The 20,273-nt window shown below is 36.5% G+C and overlaps 1 protein-coding gene across 11 annotated transcripts in view; it reads right to left on the bottom strand.

The window, feature by feature from the left end:
- ADK (adenosine kinase) overlaps nucleotides 1–20,273 on the bottom strand; it is a 634,537-nt gene that overhangs the window by 417,523 nt on the left and 196,741 nt on the right. The window lies entirely within an intron of this gene.

The raw sequence follows: 20,273 nt of genomic DNA on the forward strand, positions 1-20,273 counted from the left end.
AACCTTGGTGTTTGGAATCTTAGCCTTGCATTTTTTTTCCCCATAAAAAAGGAATGCTTGTGTTAAGTACTCAATTATCTCATATAATGAAGCATCTATAAAAACACTGAGTAATCATTTATATTTACCTTTACTGAAGAAAGCAGTTACCAGATGACTACTGCTGTTAAGTCCAAGAAAAATATTTCTTAAAAACATTAGAAATGATCTTGTAGATAAGTACACAAGGCTGATAGTATATGGAGGGAAGTCACAGACTCTGAGAGTTGTAAGGAACCACAAGTGGCCATTTAGTTCAATACATGCTTTTTATAACATATTCGTTCTATTTGAAGACCTCCAAGAGAAATGGCTCTAAGTACTCTCAAGCTGCCACACCCAAATTCTGAAGAGGTCTAACTTTTAATATTCTTTTTTCCTGACATCAAAGCAAAGTTTGTGTCATTACAACTTTCACCCGGTGCTCCTGTCTTACTCAGTATTCCAGGGTCAAACAGAACACATCTAATCGTTCCTTTATATAACAGGTCTTTAAGTACTTGAAGACAGTCATTAGGTCTCCCCCTTCACAAGAGTTTTCTTTTATACAGGCTAAACTTCCTTAATTCTTTCAATCTATCTTCATATGCCAGGAAATGTGAAGGCCCTTTACCATCTCCTGATTCACCTCCTGTGGACATTCCCAAACTTTTCAATGTCCTCCTCAAATTAAAATTACTAAAGTTTAAATTAAAAATACTGAACATAATAACACAGATGAGGTCTGATGAAGGCAAATTTACATGAGATTTCTCCTTCTCTATTTCTGGAAGCTATGCTCCCTCTTAAAGCAGACTACCTCATGTTTTTGGCTGCTACCTCCAGCTTATGAAAAACCTCCAGATCTTTTTTCAGAACTGCTTTCTAACCATATCTCCTCTCATCTTATATTTATTAAGTTGATTTTTTGATCCTCCAGTACCTACTGAATTACCATGTCATTACTGAATTTTTGTCCTAAGAGATTCAGTTTAATACTGCAGCTGTTAAAGTTTTCTGGATCCCAGATCTTCCAGTGTGTTTGCCATCCTTCCAGCTTGGTATCATCTACAAAATGGATGAGTACTCAATTTGCAGCTTTAACCAAGTCACAGATAAGAATGGAAGACAGTATATGGATAAGCACAGATTCCAAGTCACTCCACCATACAGACAATGAACCATGAACAGCTACTTTTGAATTTGGTCTTCTGAACAATCCAGCTGAATGTGTTATCATCTATTCCCTATCTGTACGTCTTTTCCACAAGAATAATAATAAACCTTATTAAAAGCTTTGCCAAAATGGAGGGAATTATATTCACAACATTTCCCTTATAAACTATAATACTATCAAAAGAGGTGAGTTTAGTACAGTATGACCTACTCTTTACAAGGTTGTCCTGGCTCTTAATAATCATCAATTTCCTATATAAATATGTGCCATACATCTCTTTAATGATCTGTCTTAAAATAATAATATCAATGATAGCTAGTATTTCCACAATGGTTTAAGGTTTGCATAGTGCTTTGCAAACAATACCTCACCTGATTCTCGCAAGAGCCCTAGGAAAGCGGTGTCGTTATGTCCATTTGACAAATGAGGAACTGAGGCAGGTGCAAGACTTTGCAAGAGTCACACAACAGTAAATATCTAAGGCAGGGATTTGAACTTAAATTTTTCTAACTCCAGGACAGTTAAGTGGTACAGTGGATAGAGTGCCTGGCAGAAAGTAAGACCTGAGTTCAAATCCAGTCTCTGGCACTTACTAGCTGTAAGATCCTGGACAAATCACTTAACCCTATTTGCCTCCATTGCCTCATCTGTACAATGAGCTGGGGAAGAAAATGGTAAAGCACTCCCATATCTTTGCCAAAAAAAACATCAAATGGGGTCGCAAAGAGTCAGACACGACTGAAACAACTAAATGATAACAACTGTGTGGCTTCATTTTTAACTGACTAAAACATCCCCAGGAACTAAAGGCAAGCATAGAGTCTACAGTGTGTATTCTCCTCCTTTTGAAAACTGAGACCTCTCCCATTTTCCATGTTTTTTCAGATATCATTTATAGCTGACAGTAACTGTATCTTCCAAGTCTTTCAATACTAGAAGCTAAAGTTCTTCTTGGAAGGTGATTTGAATACATCAACTGTAGCTCAGTAATCTCTTACTATCTCCTCCTGTCTTTGATATCAGTCATCTTGGATGTAAAGGCCATTCTCATTCACAGAGAAATAGAATCAAAAGTGGAATCAAGCAGAATTGCTTCTTTGTTGTCAATTATCCTTATTCCATCCATCCCAAGCAAAGAAGCTGTCCTTTCTCTGGTCCTTTTGTCCCAATATGGCTTTAAAAAACAAAACCAAACCCCTTTTTGAGACTATCATTCTGACCCCTTTTTAGATGACCATGCCACTCTCATATTCATTCTCTGTAAACTAGCCTTGCCTTCATCTTCTGTAATCTCTTTTTAAAATCTCAGTTAATTGGTGAGTTCCCTGTACATTCACCCTGATCTCATATTTATCAGTCATGCCTCTGAGTAAGATTTATGATCTTTACCAAAACATCTCATTGACTATTTTTCAGTAGAAGCACTCTATAGAACACTACAATAACAACATTTTTGTTTCTTTCTCCATCAACTTACATCCAAATACTTTCCATTATGCTTCCCGCTGCGGTGCCTGGATTTCTTTGCATGAGTAGACTTAATGATATATGATGCTATCTATCACGAGCCATTGATCCAGTCGTTGGATTCATCTCAGTAAAACCTATCAGGTCAAATTTTCCACCTAATCCCACATACCTTCCCCCTCCAAATGAGTAAGCAGCTGCTCTTTCTACATAGTGTGACAATGGAGTATCAATGTTTCCATACAGATCACTTACAGTAACATTTACCTGGGGTTAAAGCACATCTGGGCTATCCAATAAGTATTAATATTCATTATTATTCCATATCACTAGGTGGAAGAGTGCTTTTCTAAAATAATAAAATATTGGAATTCAATGTTTTCCTCAAATCTTCCTAAGCATTACATGTGGTAAATTTCTTTTCAAGACAAGAGAAACATCTCACTACACCAATTTAATTAAAATAATTCTGTTTAGTATAGCTCTATTAACAAATATATTTTCAACTGCAAGATAAAGGACAAGTAACAAATTCCCTTAAAATAAAAGAACTGAGTACTTGTTGTCAAGGGCTTAACTGCTAATTGAAATTAATGCCAAAGAGTAACTCTTAACATGAGATACATTTTTAAAAGAACCTTAATTATATCAACCATTATATGGGCTAATTAAGGTTATTAAGATGAACACTGATGAACAGGGCAATATGCCAAACTGAAGAGGAATGTTGGTAGATTTATTGTTTGCCATTCAAACACACTGTACAGCTGATAATACTTCCAATCACTCTTCAGATTAAAAAGGCACAGTGAGGAAAGAAAGGTCAATGCTTCTTCAATGAGTTTGAAGAAGTTAGTAATGGAAAAACAAGAATACAAAACTGACACCAAACATCACATGGGATCCATGTACACCCAGTTTGGAAAGTTGAACATTATCTTCCGGTCACAGTACATGAAAGTAAACAAGAACTGCTCATAAAGAAAGGATAAAAAAATACAACTGAATTTGTAGGGAGGGAAGGATAATGATAATGCACTACAAAAACAACCTCAGGCTCATGTACTATCCAAGACTGTATATCATTACACTCACTAAAGAAGAAATTCTCAGCCCATGTGCTGGAAATCAGTAAACCTAATGCCTAAATGATTTGCAGGTGTCAAAAAAGAGAAACTGCATGTAGGACATTTACTGTACACTGTGATAAAAAGTTTGCTTCCAAGCTTTCAAAACCAATCTTTATGAACTCTATATAAATTGCTGGCATTACTCAGCTGGCATAAAATTAATGAAAGGAAAATGTATATAAATGGTGGTACCCTTAGGGAAATTTATTAAGCAATTCTGAAAACAAGAGCTATTTTCATTTTCTTATATACCTAAAAGACAATTCAAGTAACTAACCAGACTGTCATTTACTTCTGACTTGAAAATTAAGTTGATTCAATTTCTTGATAAGCTTAACAAACTTCATCTTGAGCAACTATATCACATTATGTTTATAGTCAATATTAATAGAATCACAGAGAAATTTTATTTCTGACTATTGGGGGGCAGGTTTTTGGGGGGCTTTTCTAATGAGATACTGTATTGCGTTTTATTGTACGCCACATATATTGGAGAAGGGACTGGAAACATGATTTCATTGCTGTAAAGGACTCTTAACGACAAAACAACCTCTAATAAGGCTGCTTAGCATCTTCTGTGCAACTCAGTGTCTTAGAGCAATGCCTGAGACACTGGGAGTTCAAGGAACTTTTGCAGATCACAACCAATATGTACCACACATACTACTTGAAACCTGTTGTTTGTGATTTCAGAGTCACTCATCCACCACACCAGGATACTGGCATGTCTTTTCAGGTTCTGCTTGCTTGTATTTGAACATCTAGTACCTAGCACAGTGCCTGATAAAAGGCAAATGCTTTCATTCATTTCATTTACTCAACATGCCTATAGCTAATACCTCTTCTAAGCAGAGAAGGGGGAGGCATTGAGGACAGGGGCATATATAGTGGCATGATGGGTGATCAATGTAATACAAAAGGCCCAAGGTCCCAGACACTATATACAAAACAAAAGAGCATGTAAAGGTTAATGATGTACAACAAATTCCATAACTTATTTTACTGTTTTGGAGTATTTGAGCCCTATCTTTCTTATTCATCCTTTTCATGTTTGTATCATTTGGGCAAGGTAGGTGGTGCAGTGGATAGAGCACCAGTGCAGGAGTCAGCAGGACCTGAGTTCAAATCTCACCTCAAGACACTTGACACTCACTAGCTGTGTGACCTTGAGCAAGTCACTTAACCCCAATTGCCTCCTCCTGGGTCATCTCCAATCATCCTGATGAATATCTGGTCACTGGATTCAGGTGGCTCTGGAGGAGAAGTGAGGCTGGTGACCTGCACAGCCCTCCCTCACTCAAAACAAAGTCAAGTGCAAGTCATGTCATCCTTTCTCCGATGGCATGATCTTCTTCCACAACGAAGGACGAACACACACACACACATCTGTATCATTTAATTGTAGAATTCTCCTACATAAAGAAATTTACTTTTTTCTGCATCTGTTTGTCCCTCTCTCTAGACACATTAATAAAATCAAATGTCTACAAAGACTCTAATCTGACTCTTTCAGGTAACATAAAACTGAATTGAGGTTTTTTAATCTAAGCAGTGCATAATAATCTCTAGTAGTAAAGTACAACAAATGAAACAACTGAGCAATTTCAGGTGTGGATATTTTTATTACTGTTTACAAGCTTTAATATTTATTTTTGTCAAGGGCTACTTAGTTGGGAATAAAGAAAATTATTTTTTCAAAACTTGGCCGATCACAAAATAATGAAATGTACTCCAAGAGACTGAAAACCTGCCAAAGAGATTGAGATAAATTGGATTATCCCACAAACATTTGCAGGAAAAAAACAACAACAAAAAACAGAAGATTTGAAGATAAACCCAAAACAGCTCAAAAAGGATCTGATGACCTCATTTTTCTCCAGAGAGATCTTTCCTTACTAACAATGATAGTGAAATACCCACATGTGAACTCATTACCCCAGTATTCATTGAAATAAACAAGGTAGCAGCAGTTCCTGGCACCAAAGAAGATTAAACTAGCAATAATGGCCAAACCAAATCAGAAACATCAAGAAATCCATGAGGGGAAGGAGCAGGAGAGAACAACACAATTTGAAAGTCAAACAAGGACTGATTTCAAGAAACCAAATATGAAGAAATAAGCATTTGTGTTAAAACGAGAAGAGAAGGAAGTAATACAACAGGTCTACACCATCATGCTCACCTCAGGTGTTTCACCTTGTCAAGGAAGATATCCCATAGAGTTCAAATGAAAAGGGCTCACTACTGATAGTGATGGTCCATTTGCTGATGACAACATAACAATAGCATCAAACTTGAAGAATTATAAAGCCTCCCTAGTGAAATCCCTGGCAAATACATAGAAAGATACTTTGCTATACAAGAAACATAAAAGAGAGGTGCACTAGAGAGAAAGCACACAGAGCTGACTTTGAAGATGGACAAAGAATTGAGGCTAAAAATGAGTATTTGAAAGACCTTTAAACTGATTCAATACACATTTTATTAAGCACCCAATCAGACAATGCACAAGGTGTCAGGGATACAAAATAAAAACAACAAACAGTTCTTGCCCTTACAAAGCTTACATTTTACTGAGATGAGAAAACAGGTGAACAATTAGGTAAACATAAATATAGTTCATGTAACTTGAGGCTCAGGGTTCTATAAGGTTCTGTGTTTGCAAAAATTAAGGATATTCTTGGGAGTTGACTGAAAAAGGATAATGTTTTCATTTGGACTTATTGACTACATCTGGGAGTTTACTCCCAAAAAGCCACCAAAAATAAACTATTGTGGGTAACAAAGTACCTAGTGTCTACAAAATAGCTCAGTGTAACAAATGAATATAAGCTGTAGGACAGACATTATTTCACTACATAGAAAATGTAGGGGGCGGAGCCAAGATGGCGAAGTAGAAAGACGCACATACACATAGCTCCAAACCCACAAACCACAGACTGGCTAGAGGGGACCAACCCAGGGCGAATTCTGCACCTAGAGACCGCGGAATATTGGAGCAAGGGAGATTTCTGTTCCGGAGAGACCTGCAAACCTCTCGCGGGGGGTCCTTCGCACCGTGGACTGGGCGCCGGGACAGGGAGCAGAGGGCAGCCCTGCAGCGGCCACAACACCGTGAGGAAAAGATCCGAGAGGGCTACGGGGACGGGATCTCCAGCGGCCACGCGGGTCCCCCCACCCACAGAGGGACCTGCAAACCTCTCGCAAAAGATCCATCGCGCTGCAGACACAGAGCCCAGCCCGGACGCGGAGCCCAGCCCCGACCTGCGGAGGCGCAGCTCCGAGAGGCACAGATCTGAGAAGGCTCCAGAGACGGGATCTCCAGCGGCGGCACAAGCCCCCCCACCAACAGGTGACTGACGGGGGTAGGTGAGAGAGTTTCTTTGGAGGGTTGAGAGGGGAGTGGGGTGCCCCCATGGCTCGGGCCCCCCCAGGAGATAGAAGCTGAGAGGCGGCTGCAGACAGGGGCTCCCCAAACGGGCGGGAACCCGGATCCATTGTGGAAGGTCTGTGCATAAACCCCCTGAGGGAACTGAGCCAGAGAGGCGGCCCCGCCCCTGACCACCTGAACTTAATTCTCACACTGAAAAGCAGCCCTGCCCCCGCCAAAAACCCTAAGGCGGGAAGCAGCATTTGAATCTCAGACCTCAAACGGTGGCTGGGAGGACCAGGAGGCGAGGTGGGTGTGAGGAGAACATTCAGAGGTCAGGTCACTGGTTGGGGAGAATGCCCAGAAAAGGCAAAGGAGATAAAACTATTGAAGGGTATTTTCTCGGAGAAAAGACACTTCCTCCCTTCCTTTCTGATGGGGAGGAACAATGCTTGCCATCAGGCAAAGACACAGAAATCGAGGATTCTGTGTCCCAGCCCACCCAATGGGCTCAGGCCATGGAAGAGCTCAAGAGGAATTTTGAAAATCAAGTTAGAGAGGTGGAGGAAAGACTGGGAAGGGAAATGAGAGGGATGAGGGAGAAGCATGAAAAGCAGATCAGCTCCCTGCTAAAGGAGAACCAAAAAAATCTTGAAGAAATTGGCACCTTGAGAACTAGCCTAACTCAGTTGGCAAGGGAGGTGCAAGGGGCCAATGAGGAGAAGAATGCTTTCAAAAGCAGAATTAACCAAATGGAAAAGGAGATTCAAAAGCTCACTGAAGAAAATAGATCTTTCAAAACTGGAATGGTACGGATGGACGCTAAGGACTTTTCGAGAAAGACAGATTTCTCAGAACATACCGCGCAGATTGGAAAAATGGAAGATAATGTGAAATATCTTATTGGAAAAACAACTGACCTGGAAAATAGAATCAGGAGAGACAATGTAAAAATTCTGGGACTACCTGAAAACCATGATCAAAAGAAGAGCCTAGACATCATCTTCCATGAAATTATCAAGGAAAACTGCCCTGAGATTCTAGAACCAGAAGGCAAAATAAATATTCAAGGAATCCGCAGAACACCGCATGAAAGAGATCCAAAAAGAGAAACTCCTAGGAGCATTGTGGCCAAATTCCAGAATTCCCAGGTGAAAGAGAAAATATTGCAAGCAGCTAGAAAGAAACAATTCAAGTATTGTAGAAATACAATCAGGATAGCACAAGATCTGGCACCCTCTACATTGAGGGATAGAAGGGAATGGAATAGGATATTCCAGAAGTCAAAGGAACTAGGACTAAAACCAAGAATCACCTACCCAGCAAAACTGAGTATAATACTTCAGGAGAAAAAATGGTCTTTCAATGAAATAGAGGACTTTCAAATTTTCCTGATGAAAAGACCAGAGCTGGAAAGAAAATTTGACTTTCTAACACAAGAATGAAGAGAACCATGAAAAGGTGAACAGCAAAGAGAAGTCATAAGTGACTTACTAAAGTTGAACTGTTTACATTCCTACATGGAAAGACAATATTTGGAACTCTTGAAACATTTCAGTATCTGTGTACTGGGTGGGAGTACACACACACACACATGCACACACACACACATACATAGAGACAGAGTGCACAGAGTGAATTGAAGAGGATGGGATCATATCTTAAAAAAAAAATGAAATCAAGCAGTGAGAGAGAAATATTGGGAGGAGAAAGGGAGAAGTTATATGGGGCAAATTATCTCTCATAAAAGAGGCAAGCAAAAGACTTATTAGTGGTTGGATGAAGAGGGGAGGCAAGAGAAAACCATGAGGTCTACTCTCATCACATTCCACTAAAGGAAAGAATATAATGCACACTCATTTTGATAGGAAAACCTATCTCATAATACAGGAGAGTGGGGGACAGGGGCACAAGCAGGGTGGGGGGGAGGATGGAGGGGAGGGCATGGGGAGGAGAATACAATCCGAGGTCGACACTCATGGGGAGGGAAAGGACCATAAGAAAATAGAAGTAATGGGGGACAGGATAGGATGGAGGGAAATATAGTTAGTCCTATACAACACAACTAGTATGGAAATCATTTGCAAAACTAAACAGATATGGCTTATATTGAATTGCCTGTCTTCCAAGGGGAAGGGGTGGAGAGGGAGGGAGCTAAAGAAGTTGGAACTCAAAGTATTAGAACCAAATGTAATGTTCTTACCACTGGGTAACAAGAAATACAGATTAAGGGGTCAAGAAAGCTATCTGGCCCTACAGGACAAAAGAGAAGACGGAGACAAGGGCAGGGAGGGAGGATAGAGGAGAGAGCAGATAGGTCACAGGGGCAATTAGAAAGCTTGGGTCTGGGGCGGGGAGGGGATAAAAGGGGAGAAAATTTGTAACCCAAAATTGTGTGAAAATAAATGTTAAAAGTTAAATAAAAAAAAAAAAGAAAATGTAGAAGATGCAAAGATGCCTAGAAAGCCATACAGTCAAAAAATGCAACCCCCCCTCCCCAAAAAAACAAACACACAACATTTCCCCTCAGATGGAATTAAACTTGTAGATTTTATTAGGCATCTATTCTGATATTTCTGTAAATCCTTAGTTCTTCCACATGATCCTACATAGCCCATCCATGATTCATAGTTCATCTGGGGGGTTTGGACTACCCCTCACTGAAGGCAAATACACTTTGAAACTGGTAGGCAGACCACCACATTCCTATCAGAAATATACTGTCCAAATAACTCACTGTAATATTAGGGAGTGACGTGATCTAGATCTGTTGTTTCAGGGGTGGCATACATAAAAGTATGATCTTTTTTCTCCAAGAAGTATGATGCTTACGAAATCTCCTTCATCTACAGGGATTTGTCACCAAATCATCAAAATTGGGGTTAATCTTAGGTACTTCCAAAGCTGGTGATTCCTAAGAAAATTCCTTTCCTCTATCAGATGCTACTTAAAAAGTGAAAATTTTCTCCTCTTTAGATCAAGTGAGCAAGTAAATCTCTCCTCCTGTCAGATGCTAGCTTCCTTGACTCAAACAATATGCCCTTATTGTTGTGTTCTTGCTTCCTTAAAGTTCCAATTGAAATTCTACCTTCCATAGGAAGGCTTTCTACCTCTTAATTCCTGGCACATAGGAAGCACTTAACAAATAGTAATCCATATTCATTCTCATTTGTCTCTCTCTCCTTCCCTCCCGCATTTGATAGTCACAAATATCTTCTGAGACAAGCAAGTCAAAAATAATTGTATTCCTTTCACAACTGAGAAAACATTTACTGCCCCAAATGATTAAGACACAAATATGTAAAGGCAAAGTAAAGGCCAGAGAATCTAACTGATAAGGAAGAACTCTGAACACAATATACAAAACAATAATGAATATTTTCAGAAAAACCTAAAGTTTGGATGACACAGTTTAAACAAGTTATATAGGTTCAAATCATTCTTCAGATGTTTACTAATTATGTGATTATGAATAAAGAATTTAACATGTAAGAGTATCAGTTTCAACATCTACAAATTGGAAATACGTAAAATGTTTACTTATCTACATCACTGATATATTGTTAAGATTTTGTAAATCTTAAAGAGCTACAAAATTAGTTATTAACAAATGAAGGTTTTGTTAAGACATTTGAAGCTAATTTACTTCTATGATACAAGTATTTTAAAAGGGGGGCAAAATGAGAGATAGAATTACAACAAAGAAGAAATTTAGCTCAGTAATAAAGCACTAGTGTTCTAGCAAATCATTTCTGAGGATATAATTTCTGCTCAGGACAGAAAGAAAATACACAATTCTGTGATTTCACATTACTGCCTTAGAATTATTTCTCACCATCTGAAATCAGCTTATCACTTAACATAACTGATGCTTCCTTGATGGGGAGAATAAGGTGAGGCAGGCGCTCAAAAACATAGTCTGAGCAACATGAGAAGAATTACAAGAGATAAACCTTACGTAAGATGTCCAATCATTCTTATCCTTTGCTAGAGATATATTCACTTTTCACTTCAAAAGCAACTAAAAATCACTCCTTCCCTCAAGGCTTTCAGGAAAAATGAAAGCTCTGAGTACACAAAGCTCAAAGAAAAGGACCAAACGGAACAGCATTGTGCTAAAAACTACCACAACACAGAACTAATAGTACAAACAATTCTAAGTATTTCAGAAAGATAGCAGAGAGTATTGTTCAATATACTTGATTTGAATCTTTCCACTCAACCTGGGGAAATAATGGCTCTCCTTGGAAGTATTTACTACCGCAAATGAGGATTCCACATGAAGTTCTTCCTTGACCACCTCATCCAAGCAAACAGCATATGAAAAAAGAATCAGTAATTCCAAACAGGTTATACTTATGAACACCAAATGTTAATATAGGAAAGAAGAAAATGCATAGGCAAATTGCAAGATTCATAGCTTTGAAATCTTTTACCACAAATGTTAGTGAGGTTGAAAAAATGCACTTAAATGTCAGTTTGATAAAAGCCAAAAGAGCATTTCCCACATGTGTTTATATTTAAGTATATTAAAACAAGATGGAAAAGTAACAGTCATTCAAAACGAAGGCTAAAATATCAGCTTTTAAGGATGGTGATTTAAAGACATTACTTGAACATCTACATTTAATTTCATTGGCAAAGCAATCTCATGAATATGTTGTTTGATAAGCCTGTGCTATTCCAAATTGTCCAAAGTTTCATTTTTCCTATTGATTTTTGAAGATATACTGACTTTTTTTTAATACATAGTAATCAGATTCACTAGAGAAAATTAAGTGATAAACAAGAAAATAAATTCTGCTTAAGTATTTTTTTTAAATCCAAGCATTAGGTTTATATTTTTCTTCACTAAATAGAATACAGGCATATCGCATGCAGTTAAGCTTTGTTATACTAAATGGGTTAATGAATTACATTCACAGGTAAAATCTCTTAACATTTGATCCCACTACCTGAATGAAGGGAGGGTAAAATGAATGAATATTAATGAAATAAGAGAAATATAACACCCCCCCCCTCCAAAAAAAAAAAAAAAGGTCTGGTCACATAGAGAGAGTGAGTGACAAAAAACTGATGGAAATACTATGTACTCCACTGGTATCCTGTCAATTATAACACAATGAAAAAGGGAACCACCCAGGATAACCTGCTATTAGCACAGCGTCTGGCAAATAGCATGCACTTAATAAATGTTTGATTTCTTCCTTCCTATTGGAAGGATAATTCATATAGGGAGAATGTGAACAAGACTCGCAGGAGATCAGAGTGCATGAATGCTGAGCAAGTTATATCACTTGAATGAAGAGATCATGAATACAATGGACTACAAAATAATACATTAATAACCCTAGTACTGATTGAGAGCAGTACATCTTGGAGTCTGAAATCAAGTGGGCCATTGGAAGTATTGCTAACAATAAGGCTAATGGAAGTGACAGAATTCCAGCTGAGCTATTTAAAATCCTAAAAGATAATGCTGTTAAAGTGCTTTACTCAATATGCCAGCAAATTTGGAAACTTCAACAGAGGACAGAGGACTGGAAAAGATCAGTTTGCACCTGAATCTTAAAGAAGGGCAATGCCAAATATTGTTCAAATTAACGAACAATTGTACACATTTTACACATCAGCAAGGTTATTCTTCAGATTCTGCAAGCTAAACTTCAGCAATATGTGAACTGAGAATTACCAGAGGAGCAGGTTGGTTTTTCAAAGAGGCAGAGAAACTAGAGACCATGACTAGAGAGTAGGGAGCTGCAGAAAAACATCTACTTCTGCTTTATCAACCACACTAAAGCTTTTAGCTGTATTGATCACAACAAAATGTGGCAGCCCTCAAAGAAATGTGAGTACCCAACTCTCTTACTTGTCTCCTGAGGAACCTGTATGCAGGTCAAGATAAAGCAGTTATAACCGAACATGGAACAACTGATTTGTTTAAGATCGGGGAAGAGGTAAGACAAGGCTGTATACTGTCATCTTATTTAACAGAGTATATCATGGGAAATGCAAGGCTGGACAAATAAAAAGCCAAAATTAAGGTTGCTAGGAGAAATAACAAAAACCTCATATATGCAGATGTGACCACTCCACTGGCAGAATGTGAAGAATTTAGAAGCGTCTTAATGAGGGAGAAAGAAGAAAGTGTAAAAGCTAGCTTGAAGCTCACCATTAAAAAAAAGCCAGCTAAGATCATGGCAACTGGTCCTATTACTTCCTGGCAAAAAGAGTGAGAAGAAATGAAAGCACTGCCAGATTTTTACATTCTTGGGCTCAAAGACCACTACAGATAGTGACTACAGTCGTGAAATTAAAAGATACTTGCTTCTTAGAAAAAATGCTATGGCAAATATGGACAAAATATGTTTGTTGTCTCTAAAAAGCAGAGACATCACCTTTCTGACAAAGGTCCGTGAGAGTTGAAATTATAAGGAAAGCTAAGAGCTGCATAATCAATGCTTTTGAATACTTTTGAGAGTCCCTTGGACAGCAAGAAGGCCAAATCAGTCAATACTTAAATCAGTTCAGATTACTCACTGGAAAGACAAATACTGAAGCTGAAACTTAAGAACTCCGTTCATATAACGAGAAGACAGGATTAATTTAAAAAGATCCTGATGTTGGGAAAGATTGAGAACAAAAGGCAAAGGGGATGGCAGAGGACAGACAGTGTCATAGATGTAATTAACATGAGTCTGGGAAAGACTTTGGGAGGTACTAAGGACAGAACAGCCTGGTGTGCTGTGGTCAGTGGGGTTAGACATGACTAAACAATCATAAAAACAAAATTCTGAAAGCTAAAGAAATAAAATTGAAGATGAAAATGATTATGATAATTAAAAACAAAGTTATATCTAAATTACTAATAAGACACATCAATTTGATCTAAACTTATTAATTTTCCAAAATAAAAAATTAAAGGGAAGACACAATAAAAAATAAATTGTTAGAAAAAATACACTTAAGTAATCTGCAAAAAGCCTGAAAATTTAATATGAAATGATGTACCAAAATTAAAGAGTAAAATATAAATAACTCAAATCTCAGAAACAGAAATTGAAAACTTAACTCCCAAATTGAATTCATGAACTCATAAATTCATAAATGAATTCACAAAGAAAATTCTCCAATGATTATAGAAAATTATTCAAATACTTAACAGCTCAATTAACTCTTATCTTACATAAAGTGTTTGTAAAAAACTAAAATAAAAGATAACTTAGTATGCACTATAAGAAAAATGTGTTCTTGATATTCAAGAACAAAGAGATAAAGCAGAGAAAAAAAATCACAGATTAGTATCACTAATACATACTAATATAAAAATAATTAATATTAACAATGAGAGATTAGAATAATATATTCAAAACATCACTATAATCAAGTTGTATTTATACCAGGAATACAAAGATGGTTCAACATTAGGAAAACTATAAAAATTTCATATTAATAGTAATAGATTTTATGACTATCAAAACTTCACTTATATTGACAAATGACATTAAGAATAATCAGGACTTCTTTTAATATAATAGATATGCCTATTATAACGTGATATATATTGCATTATTTATAAGTATGCTTATAGTATATATGAATGTATATTATTCTTATAGCTTCTGTATAGAAGCCTTTCCAATAAAATCAGAGGTAAAGCAATGATGTCCACTGTCAACACTATTATTTTAGATATAAATTTTAAATAAATATTAGAAAGATTAGTTATAGAAATAAAAAATAAATATAAGAAATAAGTACATGAAGAAAAACTATCTAAAAGTATGTTTTACTTTTACTTTGCCAAATGTATGTTTTACTTAGAAAATATTTGAGATTCAATGTTTAAAAAAAGAATTCAATAACTTAAAAAGTAACAAGTTACAAAATAACCCCCTAAAATGAGGCTTTGATAGATCCCTGCTTCCCCCCGCCAAAAGGCATTCAAGATAACTACAAAATTCACAAAATTTCTCTGAGTCAATCTATCAAGGCAAACTCAAGAATTACATGAATATGGCTGAAAAACATTCTTGCAGAAAGAAATAATTGGAGACTCACTGAATGATTGAATCATGCATTTATTGTTTCTTATGTACAAAGAACTGTGCTTGGCAACTAGAGATACAAATAAAAAAGACAATCTGCTCTCAAGAAGCTCATATTCTAATGAGGGACAAAGACATGTAGGAAGGATTAATCATTATTCATAGTTGGGCCAATAATAAAAATAATGATACTATCTAAATAAATGTATAGGTCTAGTACTATATCCACCAAACTACTGAGGGTTTCTTTTATAGAACTAAGTAAAATATTAACAAAATTCATCTGGAGAAAGAAAAGCTCAAGGGAAATAATATTATTCTTTTTTTAAAGCAGGGATGATGGTTTTATCATACTGACTTTATCATATCTCAAATTATATTATAAAGTATCATTATCACTAAATAATCATAATCATTAAAACTCATTGGTTTGAAAAAATTGAAAAGCTAATCCATGGAACAGACTAAACAGGAATTCAAAGAAATTTAACACAGTAGCTTAAAGCTCATTAAAACCAAGAACACACTCTATTAGGTAAGTAAGGATTTGTAAATAATTCCTGGGAAAACTAGGAAGTAGTTTGACAGAATTTAGGATAACCCAATATTCTATACCCTATACCAGAATAAATTGCAACTGGATACACAACCGAAGTATAATAGATCACATTGTTTAAAAAACAAAATTTAGATGATAAAAGAAGAAAGTACCTTGTAAAGTATGGCTAGGGAAAGAATTCTTAACCAAAGGATATTGGTGATCATACAAGAAAAATCATACAATTTCAATTAAATAAATTTTAAAAACTTTTACACGTGCATACATACACAAAATCAGTGCAATCAGAATAAGAGAAACTTTTGAGTGTGACTATATTTGTAGTAAATATCTCTAAGGAAGTTCTGATATCCACGATATATGGAGGGAACTGATTTTTTTAAAAAAAGTTATTCCCTAAAGGATAAGTGGTCAAATAATATGAAGAGAAAATTTTCAAAATAAGAAAGACAAATTATCAATAACCATATAAAAGTATTCCAACTCAAAATAATAAGAATAATTAATTTTAAAAAAACTTTACATTTAACCTTGTGCCCACGAGACTGGAAAAGGTGAAAAAAAGTAAATGATGAAAGAGCCCCAGAAATGCCCGTACACTAATGCTCTACTGGTAGAAAATTCCAGAAAATAATTTCTGATAGTACTAGAAAAGTCTGCAAAGCATAATACTTTCTGACCCTGTGATATGGCTACTAAGTACATACTCCAAAGATGCCAAAACCCAAGAATTTGACCACAGGTTCTTGAAGCCTACCACACCTGCACTTGATGTGTGAAAAAAAAAAATCAAGCTGCTTCATTATATAAATATTAAGAAACTTATAGCCCAATTGTTATCACTACATTTGGAAAATATTCACACATGACTTACCACTCACACTACCCTAATGATTGGTTGTTGTCATTCACCTACGAGGAGGACCAAAATGACATCACCATGATAAAAGTGAAATTTCAGTGTCTGACTGTGGCTGATCGGATCCATACAAGCTCGGAATGCTCCACCACAGGCTGGGCACAGATAGTCTACATGAATATTTGGGGTGAATATCCCAAATTTGCACATCCTGCATTTACTTTGTGCTGTCTCAATTCTGCTTTGCTCAAAGAGCACAGCAGCTTTTCTTACATGGGCACGCCATGCTGAGTGGTCCTGTGCCAGTGTCTCCCCATGTTGCACAGTCAAATATAAAGTTTTTAAGAGAGACTTTGAGAGTGTCCTTGTATTGTTTCTTCTGGCCACCATGTGATCGACTGCCCCATGCAAGTTCTCCATAAAACAGTCTTTTTGGCAAGTATACATTTGGCATTCGAACAACACGGCCAGCCCATTGCAGTTGCACTCTCTGAAGCATAGTTTGAATACTTGGCATTTCAGTTCGAGCAAAGTGTCTGGTACCTTATCCTGCCAAGTGATCCTCAGAATCTTCCTAAGACAGTTCAAATGGAAGCGATTCAGTTTCCTGGCATGGTACTGTAAACTGTCCCTGTTTCACAGGCAAACAACAATGAGGTTAGCACAATGGCTCTGCAGACCTTCAATTTGGTAACACTGAGCTAGCTCTGACAATGCGTGCATCAACCTCATTGTCAATGCGTACCTTGGTAGTGTACTTTCCAGGGATCTAATGATTGACACAATTCATAAAAATATGAAATCATAACAGTCATTTAGGCTCAAAACATGGCATTATCATGGATTCCTCACAGTTGTCAAGTCCTGTCATTTGTACCTTTACAAAATCTCTCACATATGTCCCTCACTCACTGTTCACATTATACCCTCGTAATCTCACACCTGGCTTTTTGTAATAGACTTCTGATTTGGTCTCCCTGTGTCATGTCTGACCACTCCAATCCATGCTTTAAATAGCCATCCAAGTAGTCTTTCTAAAACACAAACGTGACCATATCTCACACACACACAGACACACACACACACATTCAATAAACTCCAGTGGCCCCCTATTACCTCTATTAGAAAATAGAAAGTCCTCCATTTGGCTTTTCTGTTGTTGTTAAGTCATTTCAGTCACATCCAACTCTTCCTGATCCCATTTAGAGGTTGGGAGAGATTTTTTGTATCCTCAGTGACTAGTACAGAACAGGCACTTAATAAATGTGAGCTGGCTAACTAGACTCCATTCAAACAGCAATTTCATATACAAACTGAATTTTTCCCACTAAGGTTAACATAATTTTCACTTTGATGCATCTCATCTTACAACTCCAAGGTCCTGAAAGTCTATCTGTCAGCCTTGGTGTTTTACATCTTATGTCTGTCCTTATGTCAACATGCACTAAAACTCATTTAAAAACCTGAGCATTTCATAGGTATTTTCTTTTATCTTTTCTAATACTAAAAGGAAAAACTCCTCAAGAAAGAAACTACAAATTTTCTGAGGTGTAAAACATCTGGAGAATATCCCAGGTCTTCCAAAGGTACATATTAAACAAAGGCCTGCAGGGCAGTTTATATCTGTACAAAAAACAAGTGTTTTAATTCTATCTGACAAAAGTGGTTGAAAAAATTAATGCATCTTTTTTTAACCTTACATTAGTAAAATACTTTCAGGCAGGCCTGTACAACTTGTAGCCCAGTGATTACTTATGTAGCTTACACTCACCAAAAGATTTCCTCTACATACAAAGGATGTTTTCCTTTACATTTTTCCCAGCCCATATCCCCATCTCCCAAATCCTTTGGAGTGGGCTACAGGTTGTGCATGTCTGCTTTAAGGTTTACCAAATATTTTCCCACACTGGCCCTGTAAGCTAAATAGTGCCATTTTATGATCCTGATGAGGTTACCAAGACAAAGCAACTAGCTCATGACCATCAGGCCAGTAAAATTCTGAGGTTAGATTCGAACCTGACTGAATTAAGCATTCTTCCCATTAGGCACCATGGCCCCTTCAAAAACCTAGAGAAACTAGATTAAAAAAGCAGAAACTTTTAGTGAAATTCAACTCTAATTACATAATAACCATGACAACACATGACACATTTTTCACTGATCACTATGGCAAGGAAGTATAAAGTGTCAATGATATAGTAAATGGTCATTGTTAGGTTGCAGTTGATAAAAGCATCAAGCTACTTTAGATCATAAAGGGAAAACTTATTTTAATTAAAACAATACCGAAATTGTGAAACATTGAAAATATCAGAATCTACCAAATCTTGCCTCCAGAATTTCAAAGGAAAAAATTTATCAAAACCAACTTTTTGACAGAAGAGTGGATACCTCAAAAAAAAAAAAGTAGAAAACTTGGAATTGTCAGGAACATAATAATCATTTGTGGTTTAAACTAAACTTCAAAAGCAGAACACATTACACAAATCACCAATGTTTGAAATGAATACTGACCAGTATAAAAGCAATGTAAATAAAAGGCCAAACCCTCTAATTTGAAGTGTATTCTGAATAGTCTTTCAAAGTATATATGCTTGTCCATAAATCAATGTTTTTACATCTCTTTTTAGCCCTAGATATACTACACAGATTCAAAACTACCGTTGCTGCCTTTGTCCCATTATTTCAAAGGTTTAATTTACATTAAATGTAGCATAACTTCTGTCCACATGAGATCATTTACAGGTTTTTCTAAATTCTAATGCTAGAAAATTTTAGTACCAAACCTTAAAACCCACAGATGCCTAGTTCCTTTTAAACTTATTAAATGTTCATTTACATAGAGGAGGAAGGAAAAAATAAAAACAGTAAGCTACTTCTGATGTAGGGCTAATGTCTATTTTTTCTTTTACATTTTATTCTTGACTTTTGTCTTTTACACTATAATCTGGTATGATTATTGTTCCTCAATGTAATATAAACTAAAAAAGAATTAGACTCCCACTGATCAAAGTACATTTTTTAAAAATGAGAAATACAGGTACTAAAAATTCTGAGGCACAAATCTGCCTATTTACTAATATGCTTGTGCGACTGAGAGCCAAAATTGAGAATTCTGGAAAAAAATTTGAAAACCCACCCCCTTCTAGTCTTTCCATGAATTCCTTGTGAGTACATAAGTGGATATATAATATTAAGGCTACATTGTGTTATAGGCTTGACAGCACAAGACAAATAAAAGGCTGATAAAAGGTACCAGCTGAATGAAGTGTTCATCCAGATCATGACTGTAGACTGTCTTTTCACTACACTTGGCTCCTGTACTTTAAAAAGGCTTTATGAATTTATATGGCACACTAAGAAGGTAAAATATTTCCACCCTATATTCCCAACTAATGCTTGAGAGAGAAGTGAGACAAATAGGATTTCAATTTTACATGAGATTTCATAACTTGCTATAACTAGATCATAGGACTTCTGAAGTCTTAATCAATTTGCCTTGCTTAACAATACACTCAAAACAAAGTCAGACAACAAACACTTTCCAAAGTGCTGATAAATCATGTGCTGGCCACCAGGCAAAGGACTAAGGATACAATGGAAGAGAAAAAAAATCAGGCTTTGCCCAAAGGATCATACCTTACA

Source organism: Notamacropus eugenii, chromosome 1 (assembly GCF_028372415.1).
Source record: "Notamacropus eugenii isolate mMacEug1 chromosome 1, mMacEug1.pri_v2, whole genome shotgun sequence".
Taxonomy (NCBI): domain Eukaryota; kingdom Metazoa; phylum Chordata; class Mammalia; order Diprotodontia; family Macropodidae; genus Notamacropus; species Notamacropus eugenii.